The following is a 25905-nucleotide window of genomic DNA, read 5'->3' on the forward strand; positions in this document are numbered from 1 at the left end:
TGACTGAAACCATCGCCGGCCCCGTCCTGGAGCTCCAGCAGAAGAGCCGGGGTCGCCTAAGCTCGGCGTCAGGAGCAGCGAGCTGCTTCCGAGTGGATTTATTATCCCGCGTTGCTCTGCTGGGTTTGATTGTGTGGAAACGGAGGTCATTTCACAGTGTTAGTTACCTGAGGGTACCTGACATTTAAATAGCCTTCTCGTTATCGCTCGCTCGCCTTCGCTGCAGATCTTTCTCTCTTGTCCTTGCTCGCTCGCTTTTCTCCTTTATATCCTCCCGTCGTTTTTTTCCTACTCATTCTCAGGCCAGCGCTCTCTGTGCTTCGCTCATCACCTAAAAGTCCTCATTCTCACCCCTCTCTCTCTTGAGTTCAGTCGACTGGAGAAACCCAGAGAAGCTGCAGATCAAACACGTGCACTGAGCTACCGGGCGTGTGATGGACGAGGTGACAAACAGGTAAATTCATGGAAGGAGGGTTAAGGAGGCAGCCGGCAAAACAGACAACGAGCCTCTGGGATACGCGGCAGCTTCATTAATTAAGGTAATCAGTGTGATACAAATATTTCAATGTCAACATGTTTTTATATGAACTCTGTTCCCTGAGGCTTGAAAGAGTTTTAGTGGTTTCCAGTGTGCACCATAATTTTTCATTAATATGTAAATGTAGGCACCAGAGTGGCCCCGTGGTCCGAGGAGTTCCTTTGTTTCAGGTATTTTCTGCACTGCCCGACACACAATCGACAGAATCAGAGCAGCAGAGTGACGGCAAACCCCGCAGCTCTGCGGTCACGTGACGATCCACAAATCCCTCTCTGCATGCACATTTGCTACGAAAGAAAAGAGCGACGTGGGCTTCTGATCACCCCAAAACGATGTGACTTGTTCAGCACAGCTAAAAAACAGAGAGCCAAAAAAAAGAGGAAAAATCTGCACGCCAAGTTCTGCCAATGAAGCTTCTCCCTCTCGTTTCCATTTAAAACCAAACTCGTCACTAATTAAAGCTCCGCGCCACCTGTTTCCAACAAGTCCTCCAATCAAAACAACAAAATCTGTCATTTGTTTCCTCCTAGAACAGCGCAGAGACCCAGCTCTGCTCCCACCACGAACAATACACGCCGCTGACGCAAACGCCACTTTGTCAGCTTTGGTTCTCAGCGAGGCCGGCCTGGTGGTAGGGAGCACGGGTCTGCCGTCACAGGAAGTGGAGGGTGCTGGGCAACGTGACATACTGTAGGTGAGTTTAAATACAGCATAAAAGACAATCCATCATGCACATCAACAGAATGAATGTTAAACAATGAGGCAAAATAAAGGTGAAATCCCTCCATAATATGACCCGAGTCCAAAACTACAGCCTGACTTAAAACGACCTCGGTTTACTTTGTTTCCTGCTCTACTGCAAGAGTCTGCATTATAAAGTGTTACTGGATGCTGAAACCAAAGCATCTGTAGCTAAGAGGTGACAAAGTATCTGTCATGTTTCCCAAAACAGCCTTTTGATCCATAATCTGCGAGTGAGTTTGTGGTCTCATTATCCAAGGTCAAAGCTAGCGTGTCGTTTATAGCACGGCTACGCTGAAATCCTCCAGCCAAGACTTCAAGGCAGGGATTTACAGCTGATGGGTGACATCACAGCAGCCACACCTGAACTTGAATTTAAAGTTCGGGTTTGACTCGTCGGCTAATAAGTGAGTGTTCAAGGGTATTTTAGAGCCTGGAGGTGCTTTGATTTACACAACGGGGAAACCTTTTCTCTCGTCGGTCCTCTCAGACGATCCAGGATACGTCGAATCAAAGCTTTTATCTTTCCACAACGGCCGCGCAGATGTTTCTCAGCTCAACAAACAAAATATTCCAGAACAGAACAGGTTACATCAGCTGCTGTAAATCCTGGAGAGAAAAGTGACTTTTTAATGTGGTGATCTGGACAGCTTACAGAGAACAGATCAAAAATGTAGGAAAGCTTCACGGCACAAAGAGATTCGGCGTGCCGTGAATCTATACGCCGAACGCTAATCTCCAGTTTCTAAAGAGAGACGTCAGAAGAGTAACGCTCTAATGAGCACAGCTGGAGCGTCAGATCCAGCTGTGCTGTGGAACTTGTCATCAGACGGCCCCGTGCCTTATCGCCGTTCTTTCGCTTCTTTTATTTTCTGCGAAAGGATCAAAGATGAGCTCTTTTCAACACCAGCTTATCTGACGATCCAGCCCACAGTAAAAGAAGTGTTTTAATTAAAAGAAAATGCCCACGGCAGCAAAACCCAAATGTGTTCAATGAAAACGTGAGAGTGGGCAGAACTGGTCTGACTGGAAATCAGCATTACAGTCGGTACTTGGAGCTAATCCATGAAATTACACACAGAAGTTTATTTATAGACCTTTAAAGCAGCTACAGAAGGTGTCCCACAGTCCACAGCTTCAACATCTACATCAGTCTTTCAGAGACGGCTCGACACGAGATCCCGGTCGAGGGTCACGACGTGCATCATTACGAAACAACTGGAGACACCAAACATGTTAAAAAAGTGAGAAAAGACATTTGTCCTGAAAACTGCTGGTTTGACCAATCACGTCTGAGCAGGTATAAACTCAAAGTGTGGCGCTGAAGAGGGACGGCGGCTGTGGTTCGAGGTGGATTCTGACAAACGGGACAGGAAGTCCTGACCAGACACCGCTCGGTATGACCTGTCAGGTACAGTTTAGTGTTAATGCGTGGCATTCACGTGTATGAGAATACATGACAACATGATGGTAGAGTAGTTATTCAAATGAAGCCGGAGCTGTCGGTAATCGCTCTTCTGCTCTGCGTTCACCAACTCCCTGCCTCCTGGAGAGTCGTCAGGACAGCAGCTCGGGAAACCTCGCTGACAACGACGTCGCTCAAAGAAAAGCACAGATTCAGCTGTCACAAGTAAAATCCCCAGAAAATAACCAAGACCCTGAATGCATCTCAGGGTCCAGCTACATGAAAGACGTTCCTGTTGACACCACGTGTGGAGAACAGCTCCATGCTGGCAGACTACAGTCAATCAGAGCACCAATAAAACTCACAGGCACTCAGAGCTTAGTGCTTTCACTAATATTGGACTGTTACATCTGCAATACATAAATAAAATTTTAGAAACCATAGTCATAATTACTTCAGGCCACAGCTGAGCCCAGATCAGAGCGGCTTCATTCGATGATTTCATTTTCGTGCACTAGGCCAAATCAAAAGTCCCAAAAACAGCAATGTTAGTAAAAATCTGCCTGTTTATTGATCTGTCAATGCCTACAGTGTTCTGAAAATCAGACTCAAATCTCACCAATGATGGCATTTTTCTGTGGTAGAGATCCAGCTGCAGCGCAGTGATAAGAAACTGCTTAACTGAGGACACAGCTGGAGACCTGAACATGCAGCTGGCAGTGCTGAACTGTCCTCGGACAAAATCAGTGTATTGCTGTCTCACAGGAACCACAGAGTAAATAAAGGGTCACCATATGTCCCGTCGCTCCACGGCGTCCTTGAGGAAAACTGAATTCACCTCAGCGCAGGAAATACAAATGCATGCACTCTGTGCAAAATGCAACCCAGACTGAACTTAAATGATACCACATGTCGCTCCAGAGAAAGCTGCGTCTGCGTTACTGTTAAATCACGAGCTGCTCTGAACTGCCTTCAGCTTCTGGAAATGTGAGTGGATGCCCTAAACTCCCATCTTACAGCTTTAGAGCTCTACGTCCGTACTTTCAAATGAGCATAAACGACTCAAAGTAAAGACCGAGTCCAGCTGCAGATTGAACAAAAACCTGCAGAAAGATGATGAAGACCCCGTGCTCCAGGGCCCACTCCTGCCCACCACAACCCTGAGCTGATGAACTCTGCAGTCACGTTTTTATAAATATTAACATCACTTGAGTCATTCCTGTGCACCATCGATCAGACTACCATTGATCACTGCGTTCCTGCAGTTGTGATGAAATCTGCAGATGAAAGCCTCACCTCCCGTCTCCAGCTCCAAGTAAACCCGAGTCTTCACATCGACACCGACGGCTTCAGCTCGTCAGTGTAAAAATGCATTTTGATCCCCCGCACCTCGCTTTGAATTCATTAAAACTTTCAAACATCAGAGAAAACATCAGCTGAAAAGCTGCTGTGGCACATCTCACGGGGAAACGACCTCACGGAGACGCAGCCGGGTCCAGACGAAAGGCCCCGACGACCACAAGGAGACGCAGGAAACACCTCGAGCACGCAGCTGAAACTGTGCGGAAAACCTCACCGAAGAGACGAGAAGACGGACACCGAGCACGCGCTCGCTGTGCGTGTGTCGGTGGGACTGGTGCATGCTGGTGCACAGTCTCTCCTGTGCTTTGTGTTTGGATGTGTTGGGAGTTCAGTGAAAACAAACATCTAACTGGTTGCAGATGTTCTCTTCTTGTTCAAACAGAGTTCTTCCTCCCCACTGTCACCGAGTGCTTACTGCTACAGGTTGGTCTCAGGTGTGGCTTTTCTCCCTCCTGTTGAAGGATCTTCATCTTAACCCTTTATCACCCAATCGTGATCAGAGAGGCTGCCTTCTTTTGTTATTTTGTTCTCATCTTTCAGGAAACGTTGAGCCTTGTAACAGGAAGTTCACCTTCTCTTCTCCCTGAAAACATTTGAAATCTAGCCCGAGCGCTAACGTCATTTAAAGAGCTCATGTAAAAACTTTGAGCAGCGCATCGTTGCAGCTACGCTCGAGTATTAATATCTTTTTAATCATTTCACAGAAGCACCCGCCCGCTGAGGCAGAGAAATAAAAAGAAAACACAGCTCTCTCTTTGATTCCTTCTCGTCTCCTTTTCGTTTCCATTTGGAGCGCTTCGACCTTGAGCTCCTCGGAGTGAAGAAATAACAGCGGCGCAGAGGTCTTTTGTCATGTAGCGGCCGCGGCCGTCAGCTCTGCAGGAAGCCTGCGTTTCCCGTAGCCTCGAGCACGGCCGACGTGTAACGCAGACCTATGGCGTGCTCGTGACAAGCGTCGCTGAAGTGGATGATCTTTTGATATTACTGTCTCCTTCTCTGCCTCGAGGACACGTGCCGTGTTTCTCTGCTCGTTCAGGTGCGCTGCAGCGCGAATGCAGCACAGGTGAAATGTCCCAACTCCCATTTAAAAGGATCACATCATTTACAGTCGTGTAATTAGTCAGCTGACCTGCACTGGCTGCATTTAATGAAACGCACTGAGTGAAATCTTCTCTCAGTGTTACAGTGAATGCAGTGTTCAGCTCACACGAGATCAGCCTGATCCACGGAGCGTGAACGTGTGGATAATAATCTGTGTTGATGTTGAAAGTGAATTACAGCAGCTGATCACTTTAACAGAGAGGCCCTGCACCCCGTGGAGATGCGTGCTCATGGGAAACTCCTAGATATGACCTTGAATCAGCTGATTTGCTGACACGTTGCTGAAGGTGACCCAGAGTCACCTCTGCAGATATTACTGATGAGCTCAAGCCGGCGTCCGAGGTGACGTAAAGAACGCAGGCTGATGAAGGTTAAAGAGGCGTTCCTAACACCTGAAGTGGAACGGCGACCCACGGACACGCAGTGAAACGAGTCCTGGGATCTGAAGCGCTGCCGACACGCTGGTTGCAGAAACACGGCGTTCTGCTCTTAAGACGCACCCGTTTGAATCGTGTTTCTACTCATGTGTTTCTACTCATGTTTAATTGTCCTTTATTGAGTTTAAGCTCTTATTTTGTTTTGTCATTTTAATTCTATTCATTTATTTATTTAAATTTGACTCACATTGTATTTATGTTGCTATGGTAACCACTTTGGTCAGTTGTTGTTTTTAAAAATTCTTATAAATAAAATTGGCTTGGAAAGTGACCAAATAAATATCATATGGAAGCAAATGGAGCTTATGAGTTCCTTTACTGCAACCTCAGTACTCAATACTGACATGTTACTCTTGTCCAATCGGCTTCTCGCCCGCCTTCTTTGAGCCAGTCAGCGTTCGCTTTGCACGGTTTAAGTCTCTGCCCTCCATCATTCTCCCTTCAGACTCTCTTTCATGCAGCCCACCTCCTCCCCGTCTCCTCCTCACGGAGCCAGAGCTCCGTTCAAGCCTCAGTCTTCTTCTTTGCCACCAGCGTCTAGACTCCAGGAGGTCCTGTCTGTTAAAAGCTCAGGATAATGAGACAATGAAGTCACTTCTCTGGGAGACTTCCGGTACTGTAGAGGGGGGACGTGTGTGCGAGGGCTCCCGGTTCACATCTTAAAACGATATTTTTATAACGAACTGATTGTGTACACTGCGACACATCTGTATGTCTGAGTCAATTTAACTAACTTTGAAAATATTGAGTATGTCTAAACAAGCGAAGCCAATTAATGCACAAACTAACTCCGGCTACACGTGCTGCAAACAAGCTAGCATCCTTTGCAGCTAACAATGTGTCGACATTAACAGACGACCCTCCAGCACCTGAAAACCCTACAGCTGTAATGGTGTCTATGGCCCAACCAAAGCCGAATTTGCCAAACAAAGAATGATGTTTCTGCCCTGATTCGAGACGCCATCAGACCGATTCAAGACTCACTGGACTCGTTACAAACAACGGTGAGCTCATTCCAGAAACGTCTTAGCTCTGTGGAGTCTGTTGCTGGGGATAACTTTGAACGGCTAACAGTAGCAGAAACATCCATCAAGATGCTTCAGACCCAGAACCAGTCGCTGGCAGATCGGTGCGACGACCTGGAGAACCGCTCACGGAGAGCTAATCTCCGTATACTGAATATTCCTGAAGGCAGCGAAGATGGTAAAGATCCCATAAAGTTCATCTCAGACGTCCTGATGGACATGATGGGAAGTTTTCCCTGTTCCTCCTGACCTGGAGAGAGCTCACCAAACCCCGATTTCCAAAACCAGCCAGAGATCCCCCCCCCCGCGCGTTCCTGGTCTGCTTCTCCAGATTCCAGCAGAAAGAAGCCGCTTTGCGCTGTGCCAGAAACCATCAGCTCTGGTACCAAGGTGCCACTATTAAGATCTATCAGGATGTCAGCGTTTTGCTCTCCAAAAAGAGAGCCGCGTTTAACAGCATCAAGCAAGCGCTGCACCAGAAGAACGTCAGATTTCACCTGTTGTATCCAGCCCGGCTGCGAGTGATGCACGGAGACGACAGGCTCACCTTTGACTCACCTGATGAAGCCCAGCAGTTCATCGACCGGGCTTTCGGTAAGGATTAGGACAATGAGCCGCGGTTTGAACTTGGTGACCCAGCGATGAAAATACTCCTGTGCAACATGTAAGTCAACTTGCGGTCCGCGGACTCGAAGTACTGTGAGTATAAGAACTCTATTCATATATGTGTGTATGCACCTGTTTAAGAGCAACTGTACTGTTTAATCATAGTCATGCTTTTTTGTAGGAACTGGGAGCCTTCCTGTATAGAAGTAGTTGTTAGTAATAGTGGTTAGCCTGCAGCTTGCCTCAGAGAGAGCGACAAGTACAGGTTTAGTTCTAGTTTTGCTTTCATCCTTGTTTATGGACAAGAGTAAGGGAAAGGACACCATCGGATCTTTGCAATATTTGTTCACCTCTGTGTACACAAGGGTTGAAATTTTCCAGTCGTGCTCATTGCTTACCTTTTGTTCTGGTTATTCTTATGGTGTAATCGCCTTAGTTAAACATGGTGAATGGTACTGATGTGGGGGCGGCTGCTGTGCGATTCATTAGCTGGAATGTGAAGGGTTTGAATGGGCCTGTGAAAAGAGCCAGGACTTTTAAACATCTTAAGTATCTAAAATGTGACATTGCATTTCTCCAGGAAACCCACCTGTTGGTAAAAGATCACATCAGACTTAAGAAAGGATGGGTAGGAAAAACGTTCCATTCGAGCCTCAACTCAAAAACATGTGGAACAGCCATACTAATCCATAAAAGCACTCAATTTAAAGCATCCACTGTTATTTCAGACCCGCAGGGGCGATTTGTGATGGTTTCAGGACTCCTGTACCATAAGCCTGTGGTTCTGATAAATATTTATGCCCCGAACTGGGATGATGATGAGTTTATTAGCAAAATAGTTTCATTAATTCCAGATATGAACTCAAAACAGCTGATTTTTGGTGGAGACTTGAATGTGATGAACGTAGCACTTGACCGCTCCAGCTGTAAACCTACAAATCTCTCCAAAAAAGCAAAGTTATTATCCGTTTTTATGGCCACTGGCGGTTTTTATTTCCACAGTAAATCATTTCCTTTTTCTCTAATGTACATCACTCACATAGTAGAATAGACTATTTCTTCATTGACCAGAATCTCCTCCCCTTAGTCAAGAAAACTGAATATTTAACCATAGTAGAGTCAGATCACGCTCCTGTACGTTTGGATCTTGCGTTTCCTTTTTACCAATCAGAACATCCACCCTGGAAATTAGACAGGACTCTCCTGGCAGAGGAGGGTTTCTGTGAAACGATATAAAAAAACAGATGACTTTCTAATTTTCAACCAGAAAGATAATGTTTCACTTTCCCTCTTGTGGGAAACATTAAAGGTTGTAATCAGGGGAGAAATCATCTCTTATTCATCTAGAAAAAACAAAATGAATCGAATTAGGCACGAGGAGCTAATTAAAACCATCTCTATGTTAGATGCTCAGTACTCTGCTTCTCCTTCTCCTGAGCTTTATAAAAGGAAGCTGGACCTCCAAACACAAAACAATTTGATGTCAACTGAAAAAACTGAACGTCTTCTGTTAAAGTCACGAGGTTATGTACACGAGCACAGCGACAAAGCCGGATGTTTATTAGCACACCAACTTAAATGCCGCTCAGCCGCACAACAAATCACACAAATACGAAAAGATGATGGTGAGCTAACAATTGACCCCGAAGAAATTAAAGAAACTTTCACTACGTTCTACTCAAATCTTTATACATCTGAGACTACAAGTGACTGCTCTGATATGGAGCATTGCTTTAACAATCTGCAGGCTGCTCTAACAGTGGCCCACAGGACTGAAGCTGAACTTCCACTCAAATAATAAGTGCTGCAATAAAGGCGATGCAGAACGGCAAGGGCCCTGATGGGTATCCCACTGAGTTTTATAAAAAACTTTCTGACAAGCTAACAACAATTTTACTTGATGTCTTTAATGATTCTTTGCCTCGTGGGTCACTTCCACAGACAATGACTGAAGCATCTATTTTCCTCCTGCTGAAATCAGGTAACGACAGCACAGAGCCCGGTTCATACCGTCCTATCTCACTCCTAAACTGTGATGTAAAAATCTTGGCCTACGCCTAGAAACCACAATCCATGACGTAATATCTGGTGACCAAACTGGCTTTATCCCAGGCCGTCACTCCTTTACGAATGTCCGTCGGCTCCTAAATGTCATCCACTCTCCTGCATCCAGCGTGGTGCCTGAGGTGGTTATCACGCTGGATGCAGAGAAAGCATTTGATCGGGTGGAATGGGGTTATTTATTCGCTTGTTTACAAAAATTTGGTTACGGCCCAGATTTTATTTCATGGATAAGACTTTTATATGCATCACCCAAAGCCTCTATAATCATAAATGGTAAACGTTCACGTTATTTTAAGTTGACAAGAGGTACCTGTCAGGGCTGTCCAATCAGCCCATTGTTATTCGCCCTGGCCATAGAGCCCCTCTCAATCACTCCAAACCTTGCCATCAATTGCAGGTATCCATAGGATGGATGAAGAGCATAGAGTCCCTCTATGCAGGTGATCTGTTAATGTACGTATCTGACCCTGTTTCAAGTGTCCCCCATATTATCCACTCCCTAAGCAGCTTTGGCTCCTTCTCTGGGTACAAACTGAACTTCAGTAAAAGTGAATGTTATCCTGCTAATGACCTGGCTCTTCAAATACAGAGCAGTACTAAACCTTTCAAAACAGCCAAGAATGGCTTCAAATACCCAGGCATAAATATAACAAGAGATCTGCATGATCTCCATGAAGAAAACTTCTGCCCGTTATTTGAAAAGGTCAAATCAGACTTAAAGAAATTGAAGCCACTTCATTTATCGTTGGCAGGGAAGGTAAATTGTATAAAAATGAATATACTCCCCAAGTTTCTTCATCTTTTTCAGTGTATCCCACTTTATCTTCCAAGATCATTTTTAAATCTGTTGATAAAGCTCTGATCTCATTTATATGGGATGGGAAAAAACCTAGAATACGCCTGGATCTGTTACAGAGGCCTAAAAACCTAGGCGGCTTAGCACTTCCAAATTTCCGCCATTACTATTGAGCCTCAAATGTTCAAAAAATCATATACTGGCTCAATACCCCTGATGAAGACTGGTGCCAAACTGAAGTGGTGTTTTGCATCTCCACTTCTCTTAGAGCCTTGGTCACCTCCAGCCTTCCAATCTCCTCACGGCAGCACACCGCCAGTCTTATAGTTATTAACACCCTCAGAATATCAGCTCAATTTCGAAAGAACTTTGGGTTTGAAAATCTTCTCTATTTAACCGTTATACACAATAATCACCTTTTCCTTCCAGATTAGACTCTGAATTTGCTCTGTGGCAGAGACGAGGCCTCCATAACTTTTCTGACATGTACCTAGATGGTGTCTTGGCAAGTTTTCAGGATTTGTCACACAAACTTGACCTCCCTCCTCCAGTTTATTTATATACTTCCAAGTTCGTCACTTCCTTCAGCATCATAACCCTGACTTTCCAAATATAACTCCACTTACTGCTGTAGATGATCTGTTGAACCTGACATTTAAGCCTAAAGGTCTAATCTGAAGAACTAGTAATTGTATAGCCTCCTTTCAGAATAACAATGGCAAAGATCAAAGCGGACTGGGAGGATGAGCTGGGGGTGGACTTAGAGGAGGAGACCTGGGAGAGCGCTCTTTTAAGAGTAAACAACAGCACTTTCTGTGCCAAATTAAACATCATACAGTTCAGGATTCGACACCGCATTCATTACTCCAAGGCAAGACTGGCCAAAATATTTCCAAACATAGATGCAAGCTGCGAGAGATGTGGAAATCCCTCTGCAGATTCAACACGTGTTTTGGTCATGTCCAACTTTAAAAGCCTACTGCTCAACAATTTTCAAAACATTGTCCGAAGCATTGAATGTTGAGCTTCAACCCAATGCAGCTATGGGCATATTTGGTGCTACAGATAGAGGACATGGAACATTAAGGAAGAGTCATAAAGACATAGTCGCTTTCACTACACTGCTTGCACGCAGAAGGATATTGTTGCATTGGAAGTCAAAGAAGCCACCCAAAGCGGCTCCTGACACAATTCATACAGCTGGAAAAGATAAGTACGCTCTCAAGGGGTCGAAGGAGAGATTCTTTGCCGTTTGGGATACATCACTAAAACATTTAGAGAAAATGAAAACCCACCTGAAAGATGCTTCACAGCTGCCGTAAATCCTTTTTTTTCTGTGTGATTGGGATTAATTTTGTGTAAAGTATTCCCCTTTAAGTGCACATCTTCAAATATGGTGAACTGCCTTGTACCTCATTTAAATTCACTTATTTATTTTAATTTCTTTCCCTTCTGGATCGGTGTCCAATATGTTCTTGGGGTGGGGTAAATATATAAAAAGGGGCGTTGTGGCCTTGCTGTGTCTTTGTACTACATTGTTGATGCTCAATAAAAAAAAAAAGCTGAGGATAATGATGCTCGGAGCCTTTATCAGGACTTTTAATGACCACTTTCTGAGACGTCAACAGTTAGCTACATCACACACAGCAGGGCTGCCCAATCCCGGTCCTCGAGAGCTACTTTCCTGCAGCTTTTAGATGCATCCCTACTCCAACACAGCTGAATCAAATGGTTTGATTACCTCTTCAGCATGCCATCGTGTTTGGCAAAGGCCTGATAACAAGCCATTCATTTGATTCGGGTGTGTGGGAACAAGGATGCATCTAAAAGCTGCAGGACGGTAGCTCTCGAGGACCGGGATTGGGCACCCCTGACACACAGGAACCCATCACAACATGCAGCGCCCCCAAACACATTAACTCTAACACGCTCTAAAAACACGTCCTAAATCCTCTCACCGCTGGGAGGCCACGATGGGTCGTTGCAGTATAATCACAATTGCATTCATTTCTATATCTCAGTAAATCATGTCCAGTGATCTCTCCTTATTGAAACAATAGCCGTGTCACATAAAGCATGCAGGGTACCAGCGGGAAAGCCAGTCTTACATTTAAAATGTAGCAGCTCACGCAGCACTGACTGCTGGGCCGCAGACTAACCCAAACCTGAATGTCTACAGAAACTTTATCAAACATGGTAAAAGTAAGAAGCTTCTGAGCCGTTCACTGGTTATGTGTAATTCCTCTCAGGACGCACCCCGCCCAACAGAACGAGGCGAGTGTGAGCACCCATCACGTCCCGTGACCACAGATGGTTTCTGTGATCCGTCCACGCTGACAGGACTTTAATGTGCACCCTCACCAAACCAAACCCCAATCCAATAACCAGCTCTCGCTGACTCATCATTTCCCCCCCCCCAATGTATGTGATGTGTGTGATTTGTCCAGACTGAGACTCTTGGGGGTGGTGGGGGCTTTGCACGGCTGGTCCCTAAAATCCAGCGTGATCCAGCTGATCTGAGCACAGCTTGTTCAAACGTGTAAGAAGTGAGGCGCAGTGGGCTTCTGTAGCGCTACAGATGGAGATAAATGGCAGCAATGTTGGTGGAAAACGTTTCAGCAGCAGAGGAAAGATGCTCTCAATCAGCGGCTCTGTGCGCAGAAGCTGTAATGAAGCTCTTATTGCTACGAAGCACAATAAAGGCTGATTAGAGGGCAAACTAGCAGCACCTCTTATCCAGAAATATCCAGTGAGGTCTTTTCATTTTCTGCCACATTAACAGCCGTAACCTGAGCTTTGAGCTGTGGCAGCTCCAATCCTGCTTTAATGATCCCACCCTGACAAACATCGCTCAGTCAGAACACAAACAGGAAGTGGGCGGTGACCTCAGAGCCCTTGACCTTAGCTCGTTTGGTGCCTTAACGAAAACAGGCCTGTGTCAGTGCGCGTGGCTGTGGCTAAAATGTAGCTGCCATCACCAGTGTGTGAATGTGTGTGTGAAGGATGACTGGATGTGTAAAGCGCTTTGGGGTCCTAGTAAAGCGCTACACAAATAAAGGCCATTTACCGTTTAACTGTGCTAAAAATCTTCCATTTAGAGAATCAATTCCTCCCGCTCAGGTCTCTGTAGATCTATTGATCTTCACATCACATGGGATGGCATTAAGTGTGGAGCATCAGATCTGAAGGCCGTCATGCTCTCGTACTGCATTGATTGGGGGCAAGCTGGTGTTATGTGATTACAAGACTCCAACTCTCGGAGGTGAGCATCAGAAAACGAGCAGTAATTCCCTGTGTCCGCCAGGCTTGGTCCAGGAGAAACACTCATCGAGGTCTGCTGATGAAACTCAAACACACGGCTGCTTCGGAGATGTCACCAAATCCCAGACTTGTAGGATCGTTTATAAAATGAAAGCCGACAGCAAACTCCGCTTTGTTCTTGACTTTTTCCGCTTTAGTCGCAGGGGAGAAATCTGCTCCGAGGCCAGCGGAGATGGACAGTCTGCTCCACCGTTTATTAAGGGAGGACAATTTGCTGTTGGCTGGGAGGAAAAATCACTCAAGTTGGTTTCAAATCTGAAGAAATCATCTGAGAGTGAGCGATGGGTTTAAGTCTGTCTTTGTGTGAAAGCAAACAGGAACAAATGTGCTGCAACAGAAATATTTCTTAAATCTGTGACATAAAAAGGAAGAATTTTCTCATTTTAATCTGACAGTAGCATTGCAAACACAGCGGCGCTTCCTGTTAATGACAGACACCAGTACCAGTAACTAGTCGGTTAAACCTCTGGGATATTGATCTGGACAGCGAAATAGCAGCGTGCACTGTTTCAGCAGGGCAACAATGAGACACCACCCAAAACAGGAATGGTTTTACAGCTGGAGGCCAATGACATGTTGGGGGAGGAGACCGGGCTATAGAAGGCCATTAACCCTGCAGGAGTGCTGCTGCGTGGTTTAAGGAGGAGCAGGATGAGCACTACCAGAGCTACAAAACGACCTCCAGGAGGTCACTGCTGTGAACATCTGGGACCAAACAATCAGACACAGACTTCATGAGGTCGTCCTGAGGGTCCCAAGTCCTCTAGTGGGCCCTGTGCTCACTGCCCGGCACCGTGGAGCCGTTATCCAAAACAGAAGCAAGAACACGGGGACATGAGTTTGTGTTGTGGCGTAGAGATGTTTTTTTGATCCTCGGTGTCTGTAAAGATCCAGCTTTATCAGTCACAAGTTTATCAGGTTTCTCGCTTTGCATTCTGGGCCATGAGTTTGTGTGTTTGTGACAGCACGAATAAGAAACAGCACAGTGAGGTGCACACGTGCTCCCTGACCCCAGCAGAGGTCGGCACAGGAAGTGGCCATAAGCATCCAGAACAACAAAACTGTCTGAGAGTTTTTCACTGCGACACCGACGAGTATGATTACCTCTGAATCGAGAGTGATTGGTGTCTATTAGCAAACCTGCTGTGCTTTGAATATTGAGTTACACTCCTGCAGCTGCACAATGGCACTGCTTCCAAAGGCAAACTCCTCCAATTGTCTACAGTTTAATATCCATTTTATCATTCGTGAAGCCTCCCAGTGATCCTGGATCAGCAGCCATTTCCCCGCCACGGCCCTCAAAGAGCGAGCGCTTCATTCCATAGGCGGCGTGTAACGAACAGCATCAAACGTCTTCCTGTTTTACGGCGACCTTGTCGGGCAGACACCGGCCCTCGTCCATCCTCACCGCCGTTAAATATTTATGATCATGCAGAACGATGGTCGCTCACAGCCTTAAATCCTTAAGGTGGAACCTATGACTCTGACTTCAGGCACTTTTTGCACCCTATATATTTTTTCATTAACTCCGGATCACACCGAGGCAGATGAGGTCAGCCGAGGTCGGGAGAAGGAGCCGAGGAGGAGGGCAGCGAGTCCAAATGAATTCACGTCATTTTGGACACCTGTGAAGATCTCACCTGTGGGTGAAACCCACCACACAGTGCGTGAACCTGTGTGAGACACATTAGGAGTCCAATTTAAATAACGTCCATCATCCCCTCGCTCTTCTGTTCACGCCACCGTGATCCACGCTCACCTTATGAGCTCCTCCGAGCTTTCACGATATCTAATCGATTTAGAGATGTTTTCTTCTCTTAATTAATTACAAGGAGATCAAAGAGTCGAGATTCAACTGCTGCGCGACGATTTCAGTGGCTCTTTTTAAATCAGCGCGAGACATTCACACACACGCCGGGCCTCTTGCTCTCCAAACTTATGCTTAGCCTTATGTTTATTTATGATATGCGATATCGAGCACTTCAAAGAATCGTCCAGCCCTGCAAAAACCAGAAGCCCCGTCCCTGAGGTCTCCTCCCAGCGCCTCTGAAACACGACCACGATGTTCTCGGAGCCCTTCAAACTGAAGTGGACGTGCGGCCGTCGCCACGCTGCTCACGATTCAAGCCTGATGACAGCTGCGTCTGGAGCTTTGACTCGGGATTCACCCGCAGGGAACGAGACCACGCGCAGCAAGCAGCGCTGGAACAGCGACGCGCCAACGCACAGAACAGCGTTTGGGCAGCAGCTCCCTCAGCTGAAGGGGGAAGAAACGTACGCCTCACTGTGGGGTCGTCAGCCACGTCGCTGAGGATTCGTGTACAATTCATGACTGTTGACTAAATGATTCAAAGTTTACAGAAGCGAGTGGATGTGTGAGACAGATCGTGTGAAAGAAGGAAGACGGACTGTACTACTGTAAAAACACCAACATAGTGTGTACGCATTTCTCTGTGAGGATAGAGTGCTGCTCACACCCATCACCAGAACCTGGAGCAAAGTCAGAGCAGTGAACCCCAGAACCAGAGCCTGTTTGGGTCTAACGAAGTGGACTCTGGACGTACGTCTTCCCAACAAATCTTCCAGTTTCTGAAATTCTTGGTTAACAAGCTAAAATCTTGTTAACCTAATCATACAGCTGAGTTTTGCTGACGGGAAAACTCAGACTTCTCAAGCTATAATTAAGATTATTAATAAAATGTCACATAAAACACTTTTAAGAGATTCCAGAAGATTAACTGAGTCTGACGGCCTTGCCTGTACCCTTAATGGTGAGTTTGGACACCTCAGTGTAAATCAATAGAGACGTGCTTTGACCTCCACTGGAGTAGTTTCTGGGTTTTTCCACGTGTAGCTGCACAGGCAGAGACCACCGTCACTACCACCTGATGCACACCCAGTCATGTTGTTCCATAATCCTGAAACATGGCAGAAAGCCCCGCAGGCAGAGAAGACCTTCGAGGGTCACTCCGATTGGGCTTTCCAGGCGTGGAGAGTTAAAGCACGAGCTATGTGCAGACTTCTTTGGGGCACGTCTGGTGCATCAACTCAGGCTGAGTGGGGCAGCGGCAGCTCAGCCACAGGTCCGGCTGTTAGGTGTGCGACAAGCTGCAACCTTTGTCGTCCCCGCGTCGTGACTTCTGGCCCGCCTTTGCCGCAGCTGTAAGCGGGCCGTACTGTAAATACCCGGATCATCCCGAGCATGTGTGCTTTCTGGGAATAAACTCCAAGTTTTTAAACTGCGGCTGCATTTGTGTCTGCTGCAGATCAACAGCAGCAGCAGGTTTGAGCTGTTTGCTGGAGGCGTTAACCCAGAACGTCTGACAGCAGAGACATTTATAGCAAGAGCCCCCCAGTGGGAATCCAGACGCCACATCAGCTCCCTGTCAGCAGCTCGCCTCGTCTACGCCTTCCTCGTGATCACAGCCGCTAAAAACCCCTGAGAGCAGCTGCCGCCGTGATCGTCGAACCTCAACTGTTTGTTCTTTCATTTAGCTCCCTGCATTCTGCCTGTGGGGGCGGGGTCTCTGACGGCGGCAGATCACACAGTCACAGACCGCTTCGCCCCGTGGCCCACCACATTTGCATTATGGCCTCAGTACACGCCGCTATCAGCACGAATCAGCTCCCCCGACCGAAAGAAGCCTGAAAATAAGCTCAGGTGTAAAGTTCAGAGCGGCTGATTCGCCCTGACACGCTTAAACAATTTACATTCGTGATCCCGAGGGACTCCACGTCGGAACGTTTGCATGACTGTACTTCGCTTGAAGGAGGTGGTGGTTGTTAGAGCATTTAAAAGAAATGGACTTGCTCAATTACACGATTCAGGGCTGGTTAGCCGCTCTTAACAACTCAACCTGTGCAGCTTCAAAAACCCCACGTTAACCCCAAAATACAATATATGAAAAATTTATAGTCATTTCTGCAGTCTGACCTCATTCTGTCATCAAGCCGAGGAGTCTGGAATCAGCCGAGAAACACACTTCCCAAACCTCTGAAAGGGACCAGCTCCACAGCCGAGACTCGTTTCCAAATGTTTATGAAAGACGAGCCAAGATTCCAATAAATATCACTTCAAAATCATTAACTGGATCCACCTCAAGTCACAAATTTCAACCATTTGCATCTCAGTCACAGGTGTAATGGACACTAGGTCTAAAAATGCAAATAACCAGGAGCTTCATCCCAAAGAAATGCGCCGGCGAGCGTTTCCTGGAGGCCTCTCAGGCTGCAGCCGGCCGTTTGGACAGAAAGCATTCGGAGGAGGAATTCGTTCACTTTCCCCACTCACGAGGAAGTTTTAATTTCTTTTCCTGCTCTTCTCTCAGTCCATGACCAAACTGGAGCCAAACTTTAACCAGCACTCAGTGTGTGATGAAGGAAGCTCATCCTCCACAGCTCAGGGAGACGAGGACGAGCGCGGCGCTTTGGTCCTGATGGCTGAACGAATACATGCATTTTAATCAGTCGCAGCTTTGACAGCTGGATTTTAGTTTAAAAAACATCAAATGAAACATTAGAACTCCGACACGCTGAGCTGATATCGATGTTCACAGGTTTCACCAGGCAGAAGTCAAGAGTAACCTCGCCTGTTTTCACGAGAGTGAAAATCAGTGATGTTAGTGTTTGGCCCCTCACAGCTCGAGCACACCGACGAGCTGACCGATCACAGCTCATTCCCTGCATGTTTGGTCACAGTCCCTCTCTTGGTTAGCTCACACCACGAGCCCGTTTCTCTCCAGGGCGTGTCACGGGCTCAGTCGTTCAGTTTCTCACAGTTAATGATGTCTACATATGTAAAAAGTTGATCTAATAACAACTTTAAAGTTGATTTTTAACATAGTTCTCTGAATTCTCCAACTCTGAATGTCACTGATTCTTATTTTTTCTTTCGCCTTCGTCCTGACTCCTCCCCTCATCCCAACCAATCACAGCAGATGGCCCCGCCCCTCCCTGAGCCTGGTTCTGTCGGAGGTTTCTTCCTGTTAAAAGGGAGTTTTTCCTTCCCACTGTCGCCAAAGTGCTGCTCATAGGGGGTCATATGATTGTTCTCTGTATTATTGTGGGGTCTGTGCAGTATAAAGTACCTCGAGGTGACTGCTGTTGATATTTGGTGCATTATTAATAAAGTTGAAGTGAACTGAAAATATAAAATATGTTGTTTGACAAACAAAAACATGAAAATCAAACTCAGCAGCTGACTCCAGTACGCACGTATTCATTAGTGTGTCTGTGTGTGTGTCTGTGTGTGTGTGTCTGTGTGTGTGTGTCTGAGGGGAAGATGCTGACAGATAATCAATGCCGTGTGATTGGCTGGTGACCCGGTGGCTGCAGGCAGCGCAGGCTCGTTGTCGTGACGACCTGACTTACAAAGGATGCTCGCTCTCTAGAAAATTGGTTTGTGGCTGAAGAGCCTTTTATTTGCCGCGCGTGTGTGCGCACACTGTGTGTTTTGTGAAAGCCGGGCCACTCGAGCAAAGTGAGGATGTTTGCTGTGAAGGACGTTTGAGGGCCTCGCGCTCGCTGTAAACGTCTTTGCGGTCACGCTTTTCGACACTGCGTGCAGGAACAGGGCTGCTCTCAGCCCTCTTAGGACGGGGAGGTGGGAGCATGGAGCTGGTTCGTGGAAAGACCACTCACCTGCGTGTTTACCACAGGTAGTTGCTGTATGTGTGCTAGCATGCAGCATACTGGCTTATCTGTGTCCTGGTTCAGCTGCTGATTGGCTCTTTGGCAGTGGGGGTGGGGCAGCCAGCCTCTGCTCTCTAATGCCTGCCTTTTGTACTGGCTCCAAATTTCAGACACAGCTGATGAGAAGAACAAACTGCAGTTTATTCTGCATATTAGGTTCATTTTAGTCACAAACATTACTATTTTATTTTTTCTTTATTTGTTCCATAAAAAAAGAAAAAATCTGCCATTAATTAAAATCATTTAATTTAATTTGTTTGAATGTTCAGAGATTAAAGCAAATTACTTTTGTGTCACATCTGTTTGCTATGAAGCAGAAAAACGTTCTGGGTGGAGATTAGCTGCTTGTTTTCATTCAGAGCCTGTGTCGCTCTGCAGCACACACACTTCCTACAGGCTGGTGATAGCGGTTACACCTGTACACACCTGTACCTGTGTGCTGTGATGTCACCAGCAGCTGCTTTTGTTGCAGGAATCTGAAAGTTGGAAGAAAACACCCATCCTTACAGATGAAGTGCCTCCTGTTTAGCTTCAGTTTGGCTGCCGTGTGCTGCTCTGCAGTCAGATGGACACAAACCCCGAGTGCGTCTGTGCAGACTCACAGCTCAGGTAAAGATTTGTGGACGACGCGCTGACAGCGGGCTCCTCACGTGTGCTCCTGTTTGTCTGTGAGGACACAGCATCGTTCATCACGAGTTGAATAAATCGTAAAGGACTCGGGGTGATATTTGAAATCTATGATTAAATCTAATCTGTGAGCGATACTTTTATTTTGTAAGACGGTTTTATCTTGTGATCTTAAACGCTGCGAATGCGGATGAAATAAAGGATGAAGAACAGTTTACAGAGAGGCTCATCCTCTGCTGATGCTTTGTTCAAGGGCACAGCAACAGAAGAATTAACCCGGGACATGAGGAGTTCCACAGGAACGCCAGGAGTAAGGATGCGTGTGAAACGCACATAAATGTGGGTGTGATGTATGAGCACGTGCTCTCGTTCATGCCGCCCTGCACCAACATGTGTGGGCAGCTGTCGCAGATTTTAAATACTTGTACTGATTTAATGCATTTCTTCACTGTTAATTGATTTCTACAAACTTTTTTAAGCCCCTCCCCCCAAAATATTTGCTAAAAATAAAGAAATTATGCAAACTGATAAAACGTCAGATGATGCACTCGACATTCACACAGTTTACACTCGTTCCAGCTCAGGACACAAAAGAGCTGCGGTTAAAGAAAAAGAAATTACATTTACAAAAAGAAAATATACAATTTATTTTCTATATGTGCCATTTTGGAAAGCTGTGGGAGGAGCAGTGCTGTCATGGCAACAGCAAACACAATGTTGTCCACGTGTGACGCTCTGAGCACCTTTCACATCCTCGACGATTAAAACCTTAACGAGGAATTTCAAAGAAACAATCAAAGAATACGCCCATTATTATGTAGTTGGAATAAAACAGTCACTGATTTGATGAGGCCGATGGTGGGCGGGGCTCGCTCATGCAGATACGTGCACTCTCACGTGCATGTGCATTTCATGTGAACCAGCAGAGGGATGCGACATCCATCAAACCATGGAGACACGCAGGGAGAAGTGATGCAGTTATTAACTCTATTTAGTGTCAGCTGGAACAAAAGCATGAAAGAGCACTTTTATAAACGCAGCTCGTACGTGTTGAGCAGTGTTCAGTCCTTTGTCAGGGACCCCTTTGTGCTACGTGCACTTTTTTGCCCTTTGAAAAAGGCTCGTGCACGTTTGTCCCGGCTGCAGCCCTTTGGGGAACCTCTGAGCTGGACCAGCTGATTAAGTTGCATTTTTCTCGACCAATGGAGTGCAGCGAACACACAATTAGGATGCGGGCGTGCCGCTCGGTGCGGTTGTTATTTCTCAGGCCCAAAATGACCTCCGGGAACGGCTCGTGGAGGATGGGAGGGGGGTTGCCCGCCATGCTGCTCATCTCGGCGCGTTTGATCTATTGCCTGCCACCTCCCCCCCACCATCCCTCCCTCCCCTCCTGCCCAGGCTCACTCTCTCATACTCTGGCTGTGAGAGTGCCACAAGCCACCCATACATTAACCACCAGCATCCACTGGATGATATTCAGGACAGCAAAAATAGGCACCCTCCTCCACCTTCTTCAGCCCTCTCCATCTGTCCATCCACACACCTCCTCCTCCCCCCGGTCTTCCCGCCATCTGCACACCTGCATCTCTGAGGCTGAGAGGACGCTGCTGCTGTTTCCTGCTGCACAGCTGCAGTCAGCCTCGGGGACCAACGTGACGCTTAACTGACAGCTGACATTTTATCACCGGCATGTTTTCCAATGACTCATTAATGAGCTTTTTTTGTTTCAGCTTCTCAAATATGAGAATGTTTATTTTGGATAATTACGACACGTGGAACTCAACCACATGTTGGTCTGACAAAACAAGACAATTCAAATATATTTTATCAAAAAGAAAAGTTTCACATTGTTCTGACAATTTACTGAGTAACGAAATGCAGCAGCTTCACGGATCCCTGTGAGCTCAACAACTGTTCACACCAGCTCAAACAAAACTACAGTCACAGACACACACACACAGACACACACACACACAGACACACACACACACGACACACACAAACAAACAACAAACACACACACACACACACACAAACACACAGACACAACACACACACACACACACACGACACACAGACACACACACACAACAGACACACAGACACACACACACACACACACACACAGACACACACAGACACACACACACACACACACACACACACAGACACACACACAGACAACACAACACACACACACACACACAACACACACAGACAACGACACAGACACACACACACACAGACACACACACAGCACACACACACACACAACACACACACAGACACTCACGACACAGACAGACAGACACACAACACAACACACACACAAACAGCACACACAGACACACACACAGACACGACAGACACACACACACACCACAGACACACACACACACACACACACCACACAGACACACACACACAGACGACGTCACAGACACACAACACGTACAGACACACACACAGACACTACAGACACGACACACGAACGACACACACACACACAACGATCACAGCACACACACACACACACACTACTCACAGAACACACACACACACACAGACTCACAGCACACACACACACACACGACAACAACAACAGACAAACCACACACCACACACACACACACACACACACAGACACACAACAGACACACACACAACACCACAACAGCCACACACACACACACACACACACACACACACACACAACAACACTCACAGACACACACACACACACACACACACACACGCACAGACACACACACACAGACACATCCACCACAACACACACACACACACACACAACACACACACACATCACAGACACACACACACACACACACACACACACACAACAGACACAGACACACACACACACACAGTCACAACAACACACACAACAACACACACAGACACACAGACACCACAGACACACACACAGACACACGTCACAGACACACACACACACACACACACAACAGCAACACACACACACACAGACACACACACACACACACACACACAGACACGACACACACACACACACACACACACAGACACACACAACACACACAACCACGCACAGACCACTACAACACACACACACACACACAACACTACACAACACAACACACACACACAGCAACACACACACACGACACGACACAGACACACACACACACACACACACTACACAGACACACACACACACACAGACCACACACAGACACACACACACACACACACACACACACGACACACACAGACACACACACACACACAGCACACACAGACACACACACAGAACACACACACACAGAACATCACAGACACACACACACACACACACAGACACACACACACACGTCACAGAACACACACACAGACACGTCACAGACACACACACACACACACACACGTCACAGACACACACACACAGACACGCACACACAGACACGCACACACACACACAGACGCACAGCACACACACACACACACACACAACACACACACACACACACACACACACACACACACACACACTCACAGACACACACACAGACACACACAAACACACACACACGTCACAGACACACACACACACCGTCACAGACACACACACACAGACACGTCACAGACACACACACACACACAGACACGGTCACAGACACACACAAACTCACAGACACACACACACACACAGACACACACACACACACACACAGACACACACACACACGGTACAAACACACACACAGTCACACACACACACACAGTCACAGACACACACACAGTGGTGTCGTGTGCTGCTCTCTGCTGCTTGCACTGCTTTGTTTTTTACCCTTCAGGCTGATTTGGTTTCTCACTGGCTGCTGCCTCCATGTACAAACATCTAGCAGCTAAAAGAAAGAAGCGAAGATTCTTTCACATCTTTAAAAACCAGTTTTCTTCCACCTGTGATCATTTTTGTCACCTGAGCCCTTCCAGCACCAGTCGAGACCCAGGCCTGTTTGGAGGACTGGGCCCAGTCCCAGAGTGAGCGAATAACGGACGAGTCGTTCTGCCGTGTGGCACCGAGCTGCTCAGCCTGAAGAGGACTGAGAAGAAGCTCCGTCACCTGAAAGCATTCAGTCGGTTCAGACTGGGTTTCCTCCAGAAGTCTTGCTATAACTCCGTCTCTCATCTCTCACATGGCAGGAAAGTCTAGTGTGAAAAAAAAATGAGGAAAACAGCTGCCAACACATTTCAGCCTTCATCAGAGCTTCACAGCCCCACCAGACTGCACTCTCTCTGCACTGATTTCCTCCAACACACATTTGCACTTGAAAAGGGATCCAAATATTCAAAGCAGCTCCTCGAGGGTGCTCCTGATTCAGTGCGTGACGGAGGCTTTACTCAAATATTGTCCTGTGGCCTGATTTAGCATCTCTTGAAAGTTGCACAGAGGATGGCCGGGTGTATTTTTGACATTTACAATTTCTCCACGCTCCAGCTTTGTTCCTGGTTGATTACACATTTTCTGTCTAATCTTCTTAAGTAAGCAATTTTAGTTTGAATATGGTGGAGTACTTTACTGCAGGAGAACAAACAGGGCGCTCGGAGCTGCCTGCTCTCTGCTCCAGTCCAAACCCCATGAGAGCTGCAGAAGCCCATAACATATTAAGCAAATCCAACATGTGTTAACAACAACAGCTGATGATGTAACGACAGCATGTTTGTGTTTTCATCTTAATACATTAATCCAGGCCGGTTTCTTATGGATTAAAAAACAAACAAGCAATTTGAAACTGGACTTTTCTTCACTTTATAAAAGAGTAAAAACAAACACTTTGGGATTTAGACTTACAGCGGCTATACAGTGTTTTTAAACTCAGGTCCAACCTGTTTATTAAACGCAGAACGTATGACGTGCTGTTTCCAAGATGACCTCTACCAGCTCATTACCCCAACCATCCATCCCCGAGGGTCACGTCTGAACAGAAAACCTTTACATCAAATTGAACTCCAACTCAAACAGCGGGACCTGTTGATGCCACAGGTGAAAGTTATTTATGCACGAGCATAATCCCAGCTCTGACACAGCTACAGCTTTCAACATTCCCGTCCTGCACAGGTTTCCCCTCCCAGAGCTAAGGTACATGTGCTGGATATTTCATGTCTTATTGCTGCTCCCTCCAGTACAAACCAACCAGCCTGAGAGGATGAATACACCGGTGAGCAGGTCAGCCAGCAGGCGTCCCTGGTTGGAGCTCCCTAATGCAGTTAGCACAATGGCTAATTTGTGCGTTTACTGTCAGTCAGGCTCAAACGATTATTTATGAAAAGCACAAAGAGGAGAGTGCACAGATGTCCCATGCATGTGTCCTGTTTTGGACACATGCATGGGACCAGAACTTGAAGAACTCGTCAGCTTGAAAGCTGTTTCAGATCAGTCATATCTTTTTGGCATGAGGGAACAAAAACACTGAAGGCTCTGGGTTAAAATAAAAGAAAACAAACCTCTGCAGCAACCTGCACATCCACAAGTCTGCGACACCCAAAATAGGATAAAACTGCTGCCTGTAGTCAGCGCAGCCACTGAGGCCTCAGGTGATGTGAAGATTGTACCTCAGCTTTCTTACTTCAGCGAGATGAACACCTCCTCCAAGGCCAAGGTCTTTAAAGTGAAACGCAGTTTGATAGACCATCATCAAAGTCTTTTGGCATTACAGATGCTGTAAGACTTATCTGGACTAGGCACCGTGGTAACCAGGAAAATTAAGGAGAAACTAGACTCTAGATTAAAATCTTCACCGGAGCACAAAAATCCATGTTCAGGAGATGTTCTCATGTTTCTTCTTCAAACCGCTGGTGCTTGAAATGTCAGCTTTTTGTGATGGAAAACATAAAACTTGGGCCTGTGGTGTGCAACGTACCAAACCTCCTCTTTTGCTACTGATTTGTTTTCAGGCCAGAACCTCCTGCTGCTGCTGGCTTGAATGTGTTTATGCATTTCCTCCAGATGAATAAGATCTGACAAAGTCATCGTAGTGTCCTTTTATCCTCTGAGGAAAAAAAGAACAATAGAAAAAGAGAGTGGTAGGTAGAAAGTGACTACATCTACTACCCAGCTCTGTTACAGCTGGGTTTAAGGAGTCATTATGGAGCAGAGAAATGGAGATACTACAGTTGGACCGGTCTTGGTC

At 46.6% G+C, this 25905-nt stretch overlaps 1 protein-coding gene across 2 annotated transcripts in view; it reads right to left on the bottom strand.

Annotated features, from left to right (window-relative positions):
* LOC102301729 (glutamate receptor ionotropic, kainate 5) overlaps positions 1–25905 on the bottom strand; it is a 213033-nt gene that overhangs the window by 142133 nt on the left and 44995 nt on the right. The window lies entirely within an intron of this gene.

The sequence above is a fragment of the Haplochromis burtoni genome, unplaced genomic scaffold (assembly GCF_018398535.1).
Source record: "Haplochromis burtoni strain Fernald_Lab_line unplaced genomic scaffold, NCSU_Asbu1 Contig_444, whole genome shotgun sequence".
NCBI classification, from domain to species: domain Eukaryota; kingdom Metazoa; phylum Chordata; class Actinopteri; order Cichliformes; family Cichlidae; genus Haplochromis; species Haplochromis burtoni.